At 43.8% G+C, this 12,680-nt stretch overlaps 1 protein-coding gene across 4 annotated transcripts in view; it reads right to left on the bottom strand.

Annotated features, from left to right (window-relative positions):
* OSBPL5 (oxysterol binding protein like 5) overlaps positions 1-12,680 on the bottom strand; it is a 176,814-nt gene that overhangs the window by 137,922 nt on the left and 26,212 nt on the right. Inside the window, exon 1 of one of the 4 annotated variants that reach the window (XM_064657523.1) lies at positions 1,562-1,951. The exons of 2 other annotated variants lie outside the window; for them this stretch is intronic. The gene's annotated coding sequence lies outside the window, so the exon portion shown is untranslated. Of the gene's footprint in view, positions 1-929; positions 1,128-1,561; positions 1,952-12,680 lie in introns of those variants that run through there. One more of the 4 variants, XM_064657526.1, reaches the window with a different exon arrangement.

Genomic DNA, 12,680 nt, shown 5'->3' with positions numbered 1-12,680 from the left:
TACTGCTGCAGCTAGATGAAGTGAGGAGGTGACTACACAGCTTAAAGAACTTTCCTCCTCGCTTATGTTAAACAATTGTTTCACATGACAACACTTTAGGTTTGCATAACACTTGAAAAACATGGTTTCTGATCCAGCAGACAGTTGTATGTGCTTATATATTTATTTCTCCAGACAAGCTGCCTCGCTTCACTTAGTGAAAGCTAAAAGCATTTCCAAACTCAGGTCTATCTGGTTTTTAGATAGCAATGCATATGGTCTTCAGTATGGTGTCTGTACAAGTGCCTATAGGAAAGGTAACTGCCATCCTCAATCAAATGTAGCCCATTAGGAACAGTGCAGTCTCCCTACTTGTTCCCCACCATCCTGGAAGAAATACATTAAAAATGGGTTCCACCTACCAGATATGCCCATATATCTAAAGAAATCATGTCTCCTTGACAGCACGCCATCCCACATGCCACATCGGCCACATGCTGGACCCCCAGCCCTGCCATGCAGAGATGCCGGGGGCCGAGGGAGAAGTGGGAGAGCACCCCACAGCTCCCATCGCCAAACCCCAAAAGACACCACACAGAAACGGCAGCACACAACCTGGGCACAAAGCACGGGCAGAGGCAGCAGGGTTACCCTCTTGGAGCTGCCAGAGCTCAGTCCCTCACTGAAATCACGCCGCTCTGGGGTACCACGCTATACTTAAAAATAGGCAGCCTGGCTTTGCGGGAGAGACGAGGAGAACAGCAGATGTGCAAATGCCTTTCAGTTTTGTCATGGGGGGGGAGAGAATGGATTCATTTGGGTAATCGGGGGGGAGAGGGGGTATTTGCTTTTATAGAGTATTTTGGGGAGGATGGCTTTCGGGGGTTATTGAAGGGAGGGGGGGCGGGGAAGTGGCTTCTCGGGGCAGGGGGCAGCGCGGCGCGCCTTACCTGTGCGGGGCGGCCGAGCCCCCGCGCGGTGCCGCGCTCAGCACGCCGCTCCCCGCCGCCGCCGCCGCATCGCCGCCGCCGGGACACGCGTGGGACGGGGCGCGGGGGACACGCGTGGGCCCCGCGGAGCCGCTCCCCCGGCGGCAGGGAACGCGCCGGGCCGCGGCCGGACAGCTGCTCGGGGGAGGCGGCGGCAGGAAATACCAAAAGACTGATCCAACCACGCTAGGGAGGGAGGGAGGGAAGAGAAGGGGGAATAGAGGAGAGAAATAGAGGAAGGAAAAAAAAATAAAAAGGGAGGAGAGGAAAAAAAAAAAAAAAAAAAGAAAGGAAAGGAAACGTGCAAAATCCGGGCGGGATCGGCGCGGAGCGGGCGCGGTGCTCGGCTCCCCGCGGGAGCGCCCCCGGGGAGAGCCCTGGCCGGAGCTCGGCTCCCTTCGGGTCGTTGTTTCCCCTCCCGCAGTTTGTTCCTTTCTTCTCCTCGACGGAGGGAGAGGCTGAAGCCAAGGCAGAGTAAATAAGGCAAAAGCACCAACCCCCTAAACAAGAATCGGGGACCCCCTGGCCAGCAAGTAGCAAGCCGACCCTGGGGTTTACTGACGCCACGCGCAAAGTAATGGAGAAAAGCCAACCTGGGGGAATCACCACGCCGAAAGCTCTCCAGCTGCAGGAGCACTTTGTCTCACCATCCAGCCACACGCCTCCGCCGACGCCGTGGCTCAAAGGCGCCCATGCAATATGCAGCCCTGACACGCAGCTGGGCACGCTCCCAGCTTTGCCTGTGCATCCAGAGCGAAAAATCAATCCCATGGCAAGCACGGACCCCTAAGCTCCTCCAGACGAGGAGGACAGTCCAATCATCGCATCCCTGGCCGTAGCCTGCCTGTCCCTCGGGGGAGGCATGACTTTACAGGCAGTACAATATCTGGTAAAACATCACGGCAGAAAACGACCCAGCCACACGGATTTTACTGCTGCTTCCTCTCGCCTCCACTCTGCCGGTGGCACGGTTCAGCGCTGAACCAAGAAAAGGAAGCCAAGCAGGACTTCATACCTCCTCCATCGCCGTGGGAAAAGGAGTAGCAGAGTTAAAGACACCCAAACTTTCTGAAACCAAAATCACGAGGGGATAATGTGACTAGCATGAGTCTGACGTTCATCACTAAAGTCTGAATCACCCATGTACAGCTGAACCTTTAGTGCAAAATACAGCATGAAGCTCAGACTCATGCTTCTGAAACCAGAAGCATTAAACCATGTGCCTGAAGCGCTCTGTTACCCCACCCTTCAAGAAAAAGCCAGATCCTTTTTCTCTTTAGTGTGTGCAGCCTCTAAACCAAGACAAAGACCGACTAGATCTGATGTTCCTCATAATACCCAGGAAGCCAGCTTCCAATACTACTCATTAATTGAAAAGGTCTACCAGATCTTAATGAAAAATCCTGAATTCATCCAAAGCTGCAAGCTCAACTTGGACCAGGGCACAGTTTCTCTCACTCGCTGCCTCCAGCAAACTACAGCCCATCCATGGACTACAGTGCTTCACCCTGCATCACTGATATCCACGCACCCAATGCCTGTAGAGGTAGTTGATTTTCTCCTGTTGAGCTTGGTGGGACATAGAGCAGTATGCACTACACCTAGCTAGGAGTAGAGCATGGTAGTGGAGGGAAACATCACCATCTATTTTTAGTCTTTCCTAGAAGTTTTAGTACAAAGCTGGACTATAAACAGACCATAAACTAAACTATGAACGGCTCACACAGCCTAAACTGTCTCTGCTATTCAAGAATCACCATAGCCCTTCTCCACCCCTTAAATAAGCTGCTGAATCATTTGCATAGAGAAGGTGATTTTAAATTTACCTGCATTTGTAGTGATTTCTGCCATCATCTGCACTTGTGGAAACTTGTCATGATTCCAGCTGCCTTCAAGTTGGTTGGGATTTTGACTTAATCCTCACCAAACTTTTACCCTAAGGGCAAGCCTGTACTGTGCAGTGGGGCAGGATGCTGCAAGGAGATGCCAGAATGATCATGAGCCAAGGCCTCTCATCACCCTGGCTCAGGGCACTGCCAGGCAAAGCCACAGTATTAGAGACTGAAGCAGCTTACCCTGCCTCATACTGCCTTCTCCCTTTCCCTGCTGCCTCCTGTCCTGGAGGCCACAGTGGGGTCCTTTCTGTGTCCTCTGCTCCCTTCGCCCTTCTGCCTTTAGAGTTGGCTCACTCAAATGCAGCCAGGTTGTTTGCCAGCACCTTGTCTGGTAAAAAGGACTTTTTCATTAAACTATAGACTTGACATTGGTCAGACTGTCTGCATCCAGATTGGCTTTGTCCCACCATGGCAACTGAAGTGGCTCCTTGGCTACTTTGGTACAGAGATCTACGGTTTCTAGCATCCCTACACAAATCATAGTGGGACTCAGAGTTCACTTCCCACGTATTCCTAGTTTAAACACTTTTAGAACCCTTTTAAAAATGTTTTGTCTAAAGTTTTCCACTAAATTATTTTTTTATCCATTTCTTATCTTACTACTTTCTAATCATTCCATGATTACTAGTACTTCATCTGTTGACTGCCACATTGCCACACAGAGCTCATTTGTTTAAAAACTGAGCATCCAAAAATATTCCTGTTAAAACAGTTACAGACCGTGATAAAGAATAATACTTTATGTTTTCTTATGTGCTCTAGGACACTGCATGTGACATTGATGAAGTGGATACACAGAACAAAATGCTTGACAGTTAAACTGTCAATATTTTGTAAGTAAACTGGACCATCAGAGAAAAATTTACATCATACTGATGCTTTGCATCATGCAGCCATGGTATTTCTGAAGTGGTCCAGGGAGCCCTGAAATTGAATTTGATGTGTCTTCAGACCTTGCATCAGATGGGTCCTCTGAGTCTGGGTTAGACAAGAAGAGTAACATTCATCACTTCCCTCTGTGTGTATCAAAGACAGGACCTGGACTCATTCTCCCTGGAAACTAAACCATGCAAACAATAATATTTTTAAAGACTATTTTCCACAGCCCTCTAGTGTCTGTTCTGTTAATAGCCATTCAGAAGAGATATGTGCTGTCTGCACATTATGTGCTGCTCATGCAAATATACCTGCTCTGCCCATAAACACCTAAGCGGGTGGATATGGAGTACAGAGCTCGTGACCCAGCCCTGCACTTGGGGTGAGCCTTGCTGTGTGCACCATCTTCTGTCCTAAGACCACCTGAGCTCCCCAGCTTAAAGCTAATTCATCAGTGTCCACGAGATATCACATCTCCCTTTGACAGAAGCTGTCTGATGGATGTACCAGACAGTTAGAGCTGAGAACTCTTCTGGCTTTAGTTCTCCTTTGCAAGAAACCAGCCTTCCTTTTAGAGGGTCTGCAGCTGTGATATTTTCTTTGGGCACTGGCCAGTGTTCACAACACTTAACTTTCCCACCACAGCAATATAACTCTGTCCTAAGAGGGCTTGTAAACTAGTGTGAACTCTATCATAAGCAAGGGTAACAAAAACAGTAAAACACAATTAGCTGTAATTCTAGTGCTGGGGGAGTGTTTCAGTTGTGTTACTCCAGTCCTTACAATCCAGTAAGGCAAGTCCAGGAGTACATAATCAGGACAGTGAAAAGCAGTATCTAATGTCTTTTTATGACAACCCTTGGAGATGTGCTACAACACAGTATCAGTGCTGTCTAAAAACTGTGGTAAAGGCAGACAGGGAGGTGAGCTGCAGCAACAGATAGATCACTCAATTCTCTTGGATCATCAGCCTGCCTAGGACATGGTTGCAGCACTTTCCCTTGCATCCTCCTTTTCAAATCCTTCACCTTTTGCTAGCTGCTAAGCTCCTCTTTCCCCCAACAGAGATCAGCCCCTACTTATGTGAATTGTAAATACATATTTATTTTGCAGAGTCCAGAAGACTTGCATTTTATGCCTTCCTATATCTCCCAACATATCCAGAATAGTTCTATAAGCTCCCATTTATGACTAGAAAGATTATTAAATACCATAAAAGCCATAAGACATATTTACTGGCCTCTATTAAAATGGAAATTGAGAGGAACAATCATATTCCTATCATTATAATTACTACAATGTCTCTGCAGCCATAATCACATTAATCAGACATCATATGAATGGCTGTTAGCATTGTAAGATACTTGCCCTTCAGCTCACAGCACACAGTGAGACAAGAAGCAGGAAGCTCTTAAAAAAATATGTTAAAAAAGACGTTATTAAACATGGGTCTTTATCATTAGCCACAAGCTTCAACACAGTTGTATACAATTAATGATAAGAAAAAGATCACTTTTACCCATAAGCGTTTCCCAGTGAAAGGTTCCTTAGCAAAAATATTTAATGCCATAGCTGGATAGAGCAGGAACTTCTTGTTAACAAAGAGTGGTCTGTCTGTTTAGAGCTTTGAAAAAGTAAGTCCACACTAAACGTGTTTGTTCATTTTACATTTTGAAAAACAGAGCTGCTGCTAAACCAGGTTCTTAATTGCTAGTTTGCTGGAACGGGTCTCCGAGGAAGTTCGAAAAAAACCACAAACATCTCCCTGGGAACCACTGGAGACTGGAGTCCTCTTGTGGCAAAAGATAGAGGAAAATTTTCCGTGACTGATGACTGCTGAAAACTGGGTCTCTGCACAGGAGGCTGCACGGTGAGTAACAGATACAGGGAGTGTCTGCTTTGTAAAGAGCTTGATGTCACATTGCAGAGCATAAAAGCAGCAGCATGAAGACTTCGCAGTTGGCAGTGGGCAAGCATCAAAAGGTGCAGGATGCCACTGTGTTTTGATATTGCAAATTGTGCTTCTGTTTACTGTGGTAGCTCCAGTCTGTTAGAGTGTTTCCTGCTGAGATGATGTTTCTGGCTGGGCTTTTTTTGTTGTTTGGGGTTTTGTTGTTCTCTGTTAGAAGAGGTAATTTTTCCTGAGTGTCTCGCCAGCAAGAACTTTTCTCCTGGCTAATATATTCACTCTGCATTATCAGAGGCCAGCTTCCATCCTTCTTCTTGTCAGTCTGCTGCTGAAATGGGGAGATAACACAATTCTAAGATCTTGTTTGGATCCTGCTGCTCTGTATTCCATCTCCTTTTCTGCTGTGTTCTTTTCTATCTGCAATAGTCCCTATGGACTGCCTCGAGTTCAGCTTAGCAGACGTTTCCGTGAGGAGTAATGGATGTTGGCCATGATAGTGCCATGCTCCCTGCTAGGAGCAGCACTGCAGAAGGTAGAATAAGTAAATAATCTGAAAGTCTTTCTTTACCCGCGCACTGTGGTCAGAAGATTTTCACGTGTCCTCATTTGAGCTTGGGTTACAGCAAAGAGGTTGTCTGGCCAGCAATTTCACCCAGTAGGCTAAGACTCCAACAGTCTCATGAGCCACTCACAGCTCTGATGATCCTGCAAAAGAGGTCTTGAACTATCTAGTTCAAGACTAGAGTCTCCAGTAGCAGAGGCTTTGAAGGCAGCTTTAAAGAACTTCTCTCTCAAGGGGTCTCACCTTCAGGAGTCCTAGATTAGGTAAAACTGTTCCACACACAGCAGGAGTCAAATGATCCTAATTTCTTACTGTTCAGCTGAAGCCTGTTCACATAAAGCACCATGAACCTATTTTATTTTCCTCCAAGCTAAGATAGCAGATTAAGATGAATGCTCCTATTATGGCTTTGGTGTGAAAAATAGAGCAAAGAGTTTGGCTGCCATTGATTTGCTCCTGCAGATCTGGTCAGTAACTAGTTGCAAGTCTCAGAGAATAGCCCAACACACTGAGCTGATCTGGTGAACAAGGTTCCTTCTGCAGCTAGCAGCAGTCTGGAAAGCAGCCGAGATATCCAGGATCTGACAAATTGTCCAGTGAAATCTGGGCTAGATTTCAAAACCCTTGATAAGACATGACACAAAACCAGTTTGGTATTCAAAAGCATTCCAATAGCCCTTGTTCTTGGTCATATTTCAAGCTAATTGCAAAGCAAGCTAGCTGTTACAAAGCCTTGAAAGATAAAACAAAAACGCACACGTATATGTAAACATATCCATACCAACCCCCTGCAATAAGCAGGGACATCCTCAACTAGATCGAGTTGATCAGAGCCCCATCCAATCTGACTAAAGAAATATATTTGTGAATGCACTTCTTGCATGGCTGGAACATCAGCATCGGTATGGATAGCTGACATGTTTCTGAATGATCACAGATTTCCTCAACAGCTAATCAGAAATGTCTGTATGAAGTCCAACTTGGTTTTTTTAGTTTGGTTTTCTTCCTGCCCCAAATAAACTTTGGAACAGATGCTGACAAGTTTAATCTGTCTGGACTAAGTTCTATTGTCATACAGGAAATATTACAGTGAGAAGAAATATAAACACATGTATCTCTTTAAAAGATTTTGCTATCAGACTCATAAATGTAGACACACAGATATTCATATAAGCCAGTACCAGTCTCTCCACACATATTTAGTTATGTATTGACTGACTGATACTCTGTCCATAGATAGATCTGGATCTAGACACACAGAAAACAGAGTTTAATTCCAATTTGTTCACTATGCCATTCTCTCCAGAGAGGGGCATTTTGACTTACAGATGACTGAATCTTTTTCCTGACATCCAGTGTATCTTATTGATCTGGAAATCAGGCCAGAGAGTCACAAATCAGCTCTATTAGTAGCTTTGTCATAACACTGTATCATATTCCCAAGCTTGCAGCTCCTTCCAAACATTACAGGATATGTTTGTTCTCATACTTAACCCTTTTTATTTCTCCTGACTCATGACTCACTCTTGCATCCAGCTCATCTCTAATAAATTATGGAACCTCTCACAGCTTCTTTCTTGCTCTTCTCTCTGAAATCCATCATCTGTCTCCCTTTGTGATCAAGCAAAAAAGTCTCCTTGACTGTTGCAATTCATTTTAAGGTTTCTTTGTTATTGCTGATGCCTCCCATGAACTCCCACAGGAGCTTGAAGGAGATCAGGAAGAGAAAGTGCAATAATATTTTTTGCTACTGCTGAAGGCAGCTGCCTTATTGGTTTGTCTGCACAGAAGGATGCCAGTATTTTTGTCCTCCTTTTGCTTCACACAGGGAGACCTGTCCAGTGTTCCTGTCACAAATTACAGTTATAGAAGCAAAACACAAAAGACTGAAGCCTGAAAGAGAAATCTGTTTCCCCGGAACAGATCTAACACTATCAAAGACCATGCTCTGACTAACAGCCCAAAAGGACAACAGACAAAAGTTTGTTCCAGAGCAAATTGTCCATCCCTTTTATGCCACAAAGGACCTGATTTGATCCCAGAGTCACTGATTAGATCTATACTATTGAAGTCCAAACACAAGGCACTCTCACAGAGGATGGCTGGATTTAGCTACTATTGAGGTCTTGAAATAGTGGGATAACTTGGGAAGTATGATGTCCACATGGGTGACCTGGCAGTGGCCACAGAGAACTATAGATATTTGCTCCATCATTTTGCAAATAAAGTTATTTTTAGCCCTGATGAACTTTATTGTTCTACTGCCAATTACTATGTCTCCTGATGCCTTCATAGAGTGAAATCAGGCCTGCTGTGGTGTGTGACTTTCTCATTCTATGGCTACATTAGCAAGCAGGAGCACATCTGTCAGGCAAAGAAATGGATAGCTAGGATGCAACATCCACACTATTTGAATTTCAGAGAGCTGCCTTTGCACTAGCTTTAGTCTAGTCCCATCAAGTCAGCATCCATCAACAGCTACAGCAAATTAGGCATGCTCCTAGAGTACATCTTCCCATGCTGATTCACTGAAAGGGATCCAGGTGCATGCGCTCTGAGACTGCTCTGGCTATGAATCAAGGAGCAGTAAATAAAGACAATCTAGAGATCTACCTCAAAACCACCTTGCTGATCTGTCTGAAAAAAAAAAAGAGAGCAATATCTGAGATACAAGCAGGCTGCTGACCGTAAAAAAGTTAAAAAAAAAATACCAGTGAATGCAAAGACATGAATTTTAGGATAGTATTTCACCTTGTCTACCGACTGGTAATAACTCCTTAGGTTTACACGAGCCCTGGAGCATATTGCTTAGCCCTTCTATTCTACACTCCCTCAGTTACTACCTGACCATGAGGGTCAGGCTACTTGTCCCTTCTTCACACCCAGGGGAAAACAGCTGTGCAACAAGTGGAGCAGCTAACCCACACGGGACACCGCTGGAAGCAGATCCCACGGCTGGAGCACCATAGCCCCGTGTTCCACCCAGGCCTCCACTGGGTACAAACCTTGCAATGAAGCCAAAGGCTCCTTTCTTCAATCAGATATTGTCATATGGTGGTTTCATGCTCCTACTGTGAAGATGAACTATGTTTAAATGCAGCAGCCGTTCACTTTAAACTCTCATGATAAAGATACAGGGATTAAATGTAAGACCAGCTTCTAAGAACAGGTGTCTTTTAAAAAAGCAATCAATGAAAAACATACCATAGGTTTGAACAACAAATGCTGCCTTTGGTTACATTGACCGAGATATTGTCGTAAATACACAAATATATTAAATGTATTAGTTTGAAGTGTTATTATTTATATTTTTACAGTTAGAGGAGTAATGTTGATCAGGTATATAGGAAATAAACCAGAGTTCAAGACCATCCATGATCTCTTGCTACCCAGAACTCTGTGACATGCAATTAATCGTTGTCCTGCTTCCCATTGGCTACAAAGGAGAGAGTAGAATAAAAAGTAGAATAAAATATTCTCTTTAACTGGCCTCAAGGGTAGACAAATAATTGCATTTGAGCTAATTTTGTAGTACTTTTCAAAAGTACCCTAACTAACCCTTGGGAAAAGAGGTTTTTTAAGCAGAGCAGAATCCAAGTGAAGCTTCCTGGGTGTAGGGTCATACTAAAACCTTAAAATTCAACCTATTTTCATCAGAGTTGTGCCAAGCATCTCAGGCAGCTTGGGCTTCTGTAGCAAAACTTTGTGCTCCTCACAGGTCTGTTCGACTCTCCAGTGAAACCAGATGAAACTCAGTAGTTCTGGTCTCAGAAAGCTCATAGAGTATCTGTTTCAGCAGTGACACAGATACAAAGCTCTGCTGCTTAAAGCCAGAGAGAAGTCCAGCATATAGATTGGTTTTGAAAAATTCCATTTGCCAGTGACAGGAAATTCTTTTTATCAGGCAGCAAAACCATAATGGAGTATATCTGCAATGGAGCAATACCATTTGCTGTCAGCTGGGGGTCTGGACATCATTATGTGTTCTTTTCTTTACCTGAGAAGATTGCTCTGAGGTTGGGTCACTGAATTATGTTGAGCAGGCAGGTAAATTTTAGGGATATTTGAGCAAAATTGTTTTCTCTTCTTCTCTGAAATACACGTCTTGGAAACCTGCTTATACATGTACACACAGTTTCTCCCTGAACAGATGTTACTTTTCACAAAATTGCAAGGCTATAATCTGTGATGAATACTAAGTAGTTTCAAGAAGTCTGTTCTGTGAGCTGGTACAAAAACCAGAGCCCAAAGGAAAGAAAGGAGGGTCTGGTGAGGAAAATAACATCCTTATCAGACCAGGTCCTGGTTCTGCTAACAAGAGTAGCAGAATTTCTCTTTGCAAACCTTTTACTCCTTCACAATTCTTCATCTGCAAAATGGAATCTTTCTCACAGACTTTGTTTACTTACATTTTATACTCCTGACGTCAGTACATGTCTTACCTACCATGTCTAGAACTGCAATTACTCCTATTCTGATATAAATAACAATATTTCATTTCAGTTCAGCATTGCACTTTAGAACGTGTACAGAAAAACACAGTCACTGACTCGTTCTTCTCTATTGCTTACTGTGGATTCATTAGATTTTCCCTTAAAAAGACCCAAGAAATTTCTAAAAGTATCAGCTTACAGAATGGAAGATATTTTAAAACTAAAAAGACCTTCAAAGAAGAAAAGTTACCTTTATAGAAGAGACAAATCAGTCAGAGATGGTGCATCTATTCTGTGTTTAGGCTGTTGCCTGTGCAGAAAAAAACTACCTAATAATGTCTTTCTATGCCTTTTTTGTAAGAAACCAGTAAGATACACCCTAAATAATGTAACCCTAAAAGCATAAGGTCAAGAACTGGCAATGATTTCTCTTCCCCTCTCATCTCTAGTTTGTATTTTTTCTCTAACAGAAAGAAAAGCTTTCTTGGTAGAGGGAGGCTGGGGATGGAAAGGTAGGAGAACACTATCTGGGGAGCTGGCAGACTCTCAGTTCTTACTCAAAGCACAGGTAAATGGCATCAGCTCCACAAAACATAAAGGATTTGATGTCTGGCAGTTCCTTGGCAGACTCACAGGTCACTTGTAAAAGTAAATTCTGTTCTGTTAAAATAGGAAAGGATCTTTCTAAACACAAAGTGAATATAAATAGGTATCTGTGAGCTCGTCTATGCAGTTGTTTTTTTCCTGGTTATACTGATCTAATGAGATGGTTCATGTTAGACCAGGGCGGACATTCTGATTTTAGATGAAGACTGGATCTTGTGAGAATAGCTTAAAGAATATGCTGCAATATATGGTAAAAAGATAGGCCTTGATTTCAGACACAAAGTGTCCTTCTGGGATCTACTGCTGGTTTAATTACAGAGGCTTGAAGTCTCTCCCTTCCCCTTTCTATTATAACTATCCCATGTTGATAAGCTGAGTTTGAAGACAGACTGATCTCTGTTGCATATTTGCCTTCACTTGAACAAATGCCAACTCAGCAGGCAAATATTGTAGCTGTAATGCCTGTAAACATTAACTATTTCACTTCTTAACAAAGCACACAAGGAAATCAAAGGGCCTGCAGAAACACTTCCCAGAATACCAAGCTTGAAGAATACAGAGCTTGGCTGCTGCTATGCATAAAAATGAATGTATTTAAGTCTACCTACTGTTAAACTGCAAGGAAGTTGGGGTTGGGGGGGCACCAAATGAAGTGATTTTTCAGGAAAAGGTTATATATGGGCTCAGTTTTGAAATGCTAGAGAAATAATACTCTTGTTAGCAGGTTTCTCTCTTGTTTCCAGAAAGACACTGTTTTTAGGCTCTGGGAACAGAACTCTTTCAGAGTCCTTCCAGAGCTATAGCACTGACCTGATGGGTGGGCAAGAGTTGTTGGGGTGTTTTAAATAATCTACAGTGGTTTTCCTCAGGAACTTCTTCTTAAAATGCTGACAGCAGTTTGTCTCAAAGTATAACAACGGGGAAGAATGATAAAGGAAACAGGGACAGGTCATCTGCTGAATTCATTGCACTGCACAGGATTCTGCCTTGACAATCTCAGTCAATTGTCTGTTGACGAAAAAGAATTTTAAATTGACAGAAGGAGGTAGTATTGATGGCTGTGGATGAATTACATTCCATGGTTTTGGAGGAATTCTGTGAGAAGCCTTCTCTGAGGAGTTCAGAAATTAACTCCTGCCAGCTTTTTGAGCATGGAGTGACGTGACAAGCGATGCTGGAAATCACCTCTGCAGAAGGGCATACATACAAAACACGTACCGTGAGCTAGGTCTGAATATAGACATCTTCCATCTCCAGCTTGCCAGAGCCACCAGAACAACCGACAACCCTTTCTCCAATGCAGAAAGGGTACCTGCGCATAAATCCTCACAAAATGGAGCAAATCCAGCCCATTGTGCAACTGCTAGAGAAGTACACACAGTTAGCCACAAGCCCAATTAACCACCCAAAGCGTGGGTGTTACCGCTGCGA

The sequence above is a fragment of the Pseudopipra pipra genome, chromosome 6, assembly GCF_036250125.1.
Source record: "Pseudopipra pipra isolate bDixPip1 chromosome 6, bDixPip1.hap1, whole genome shotgun sequence".
Taxonomy (NCBI): Eukaryota; Metazoa; Chordata; class Aves; order Passeriformes; family Pipridae; genus Pseudopipra; species Pseudopipra pipra.
This window is presented reverse-complemented; position numbering and strand designations above follow the sequence as displayed.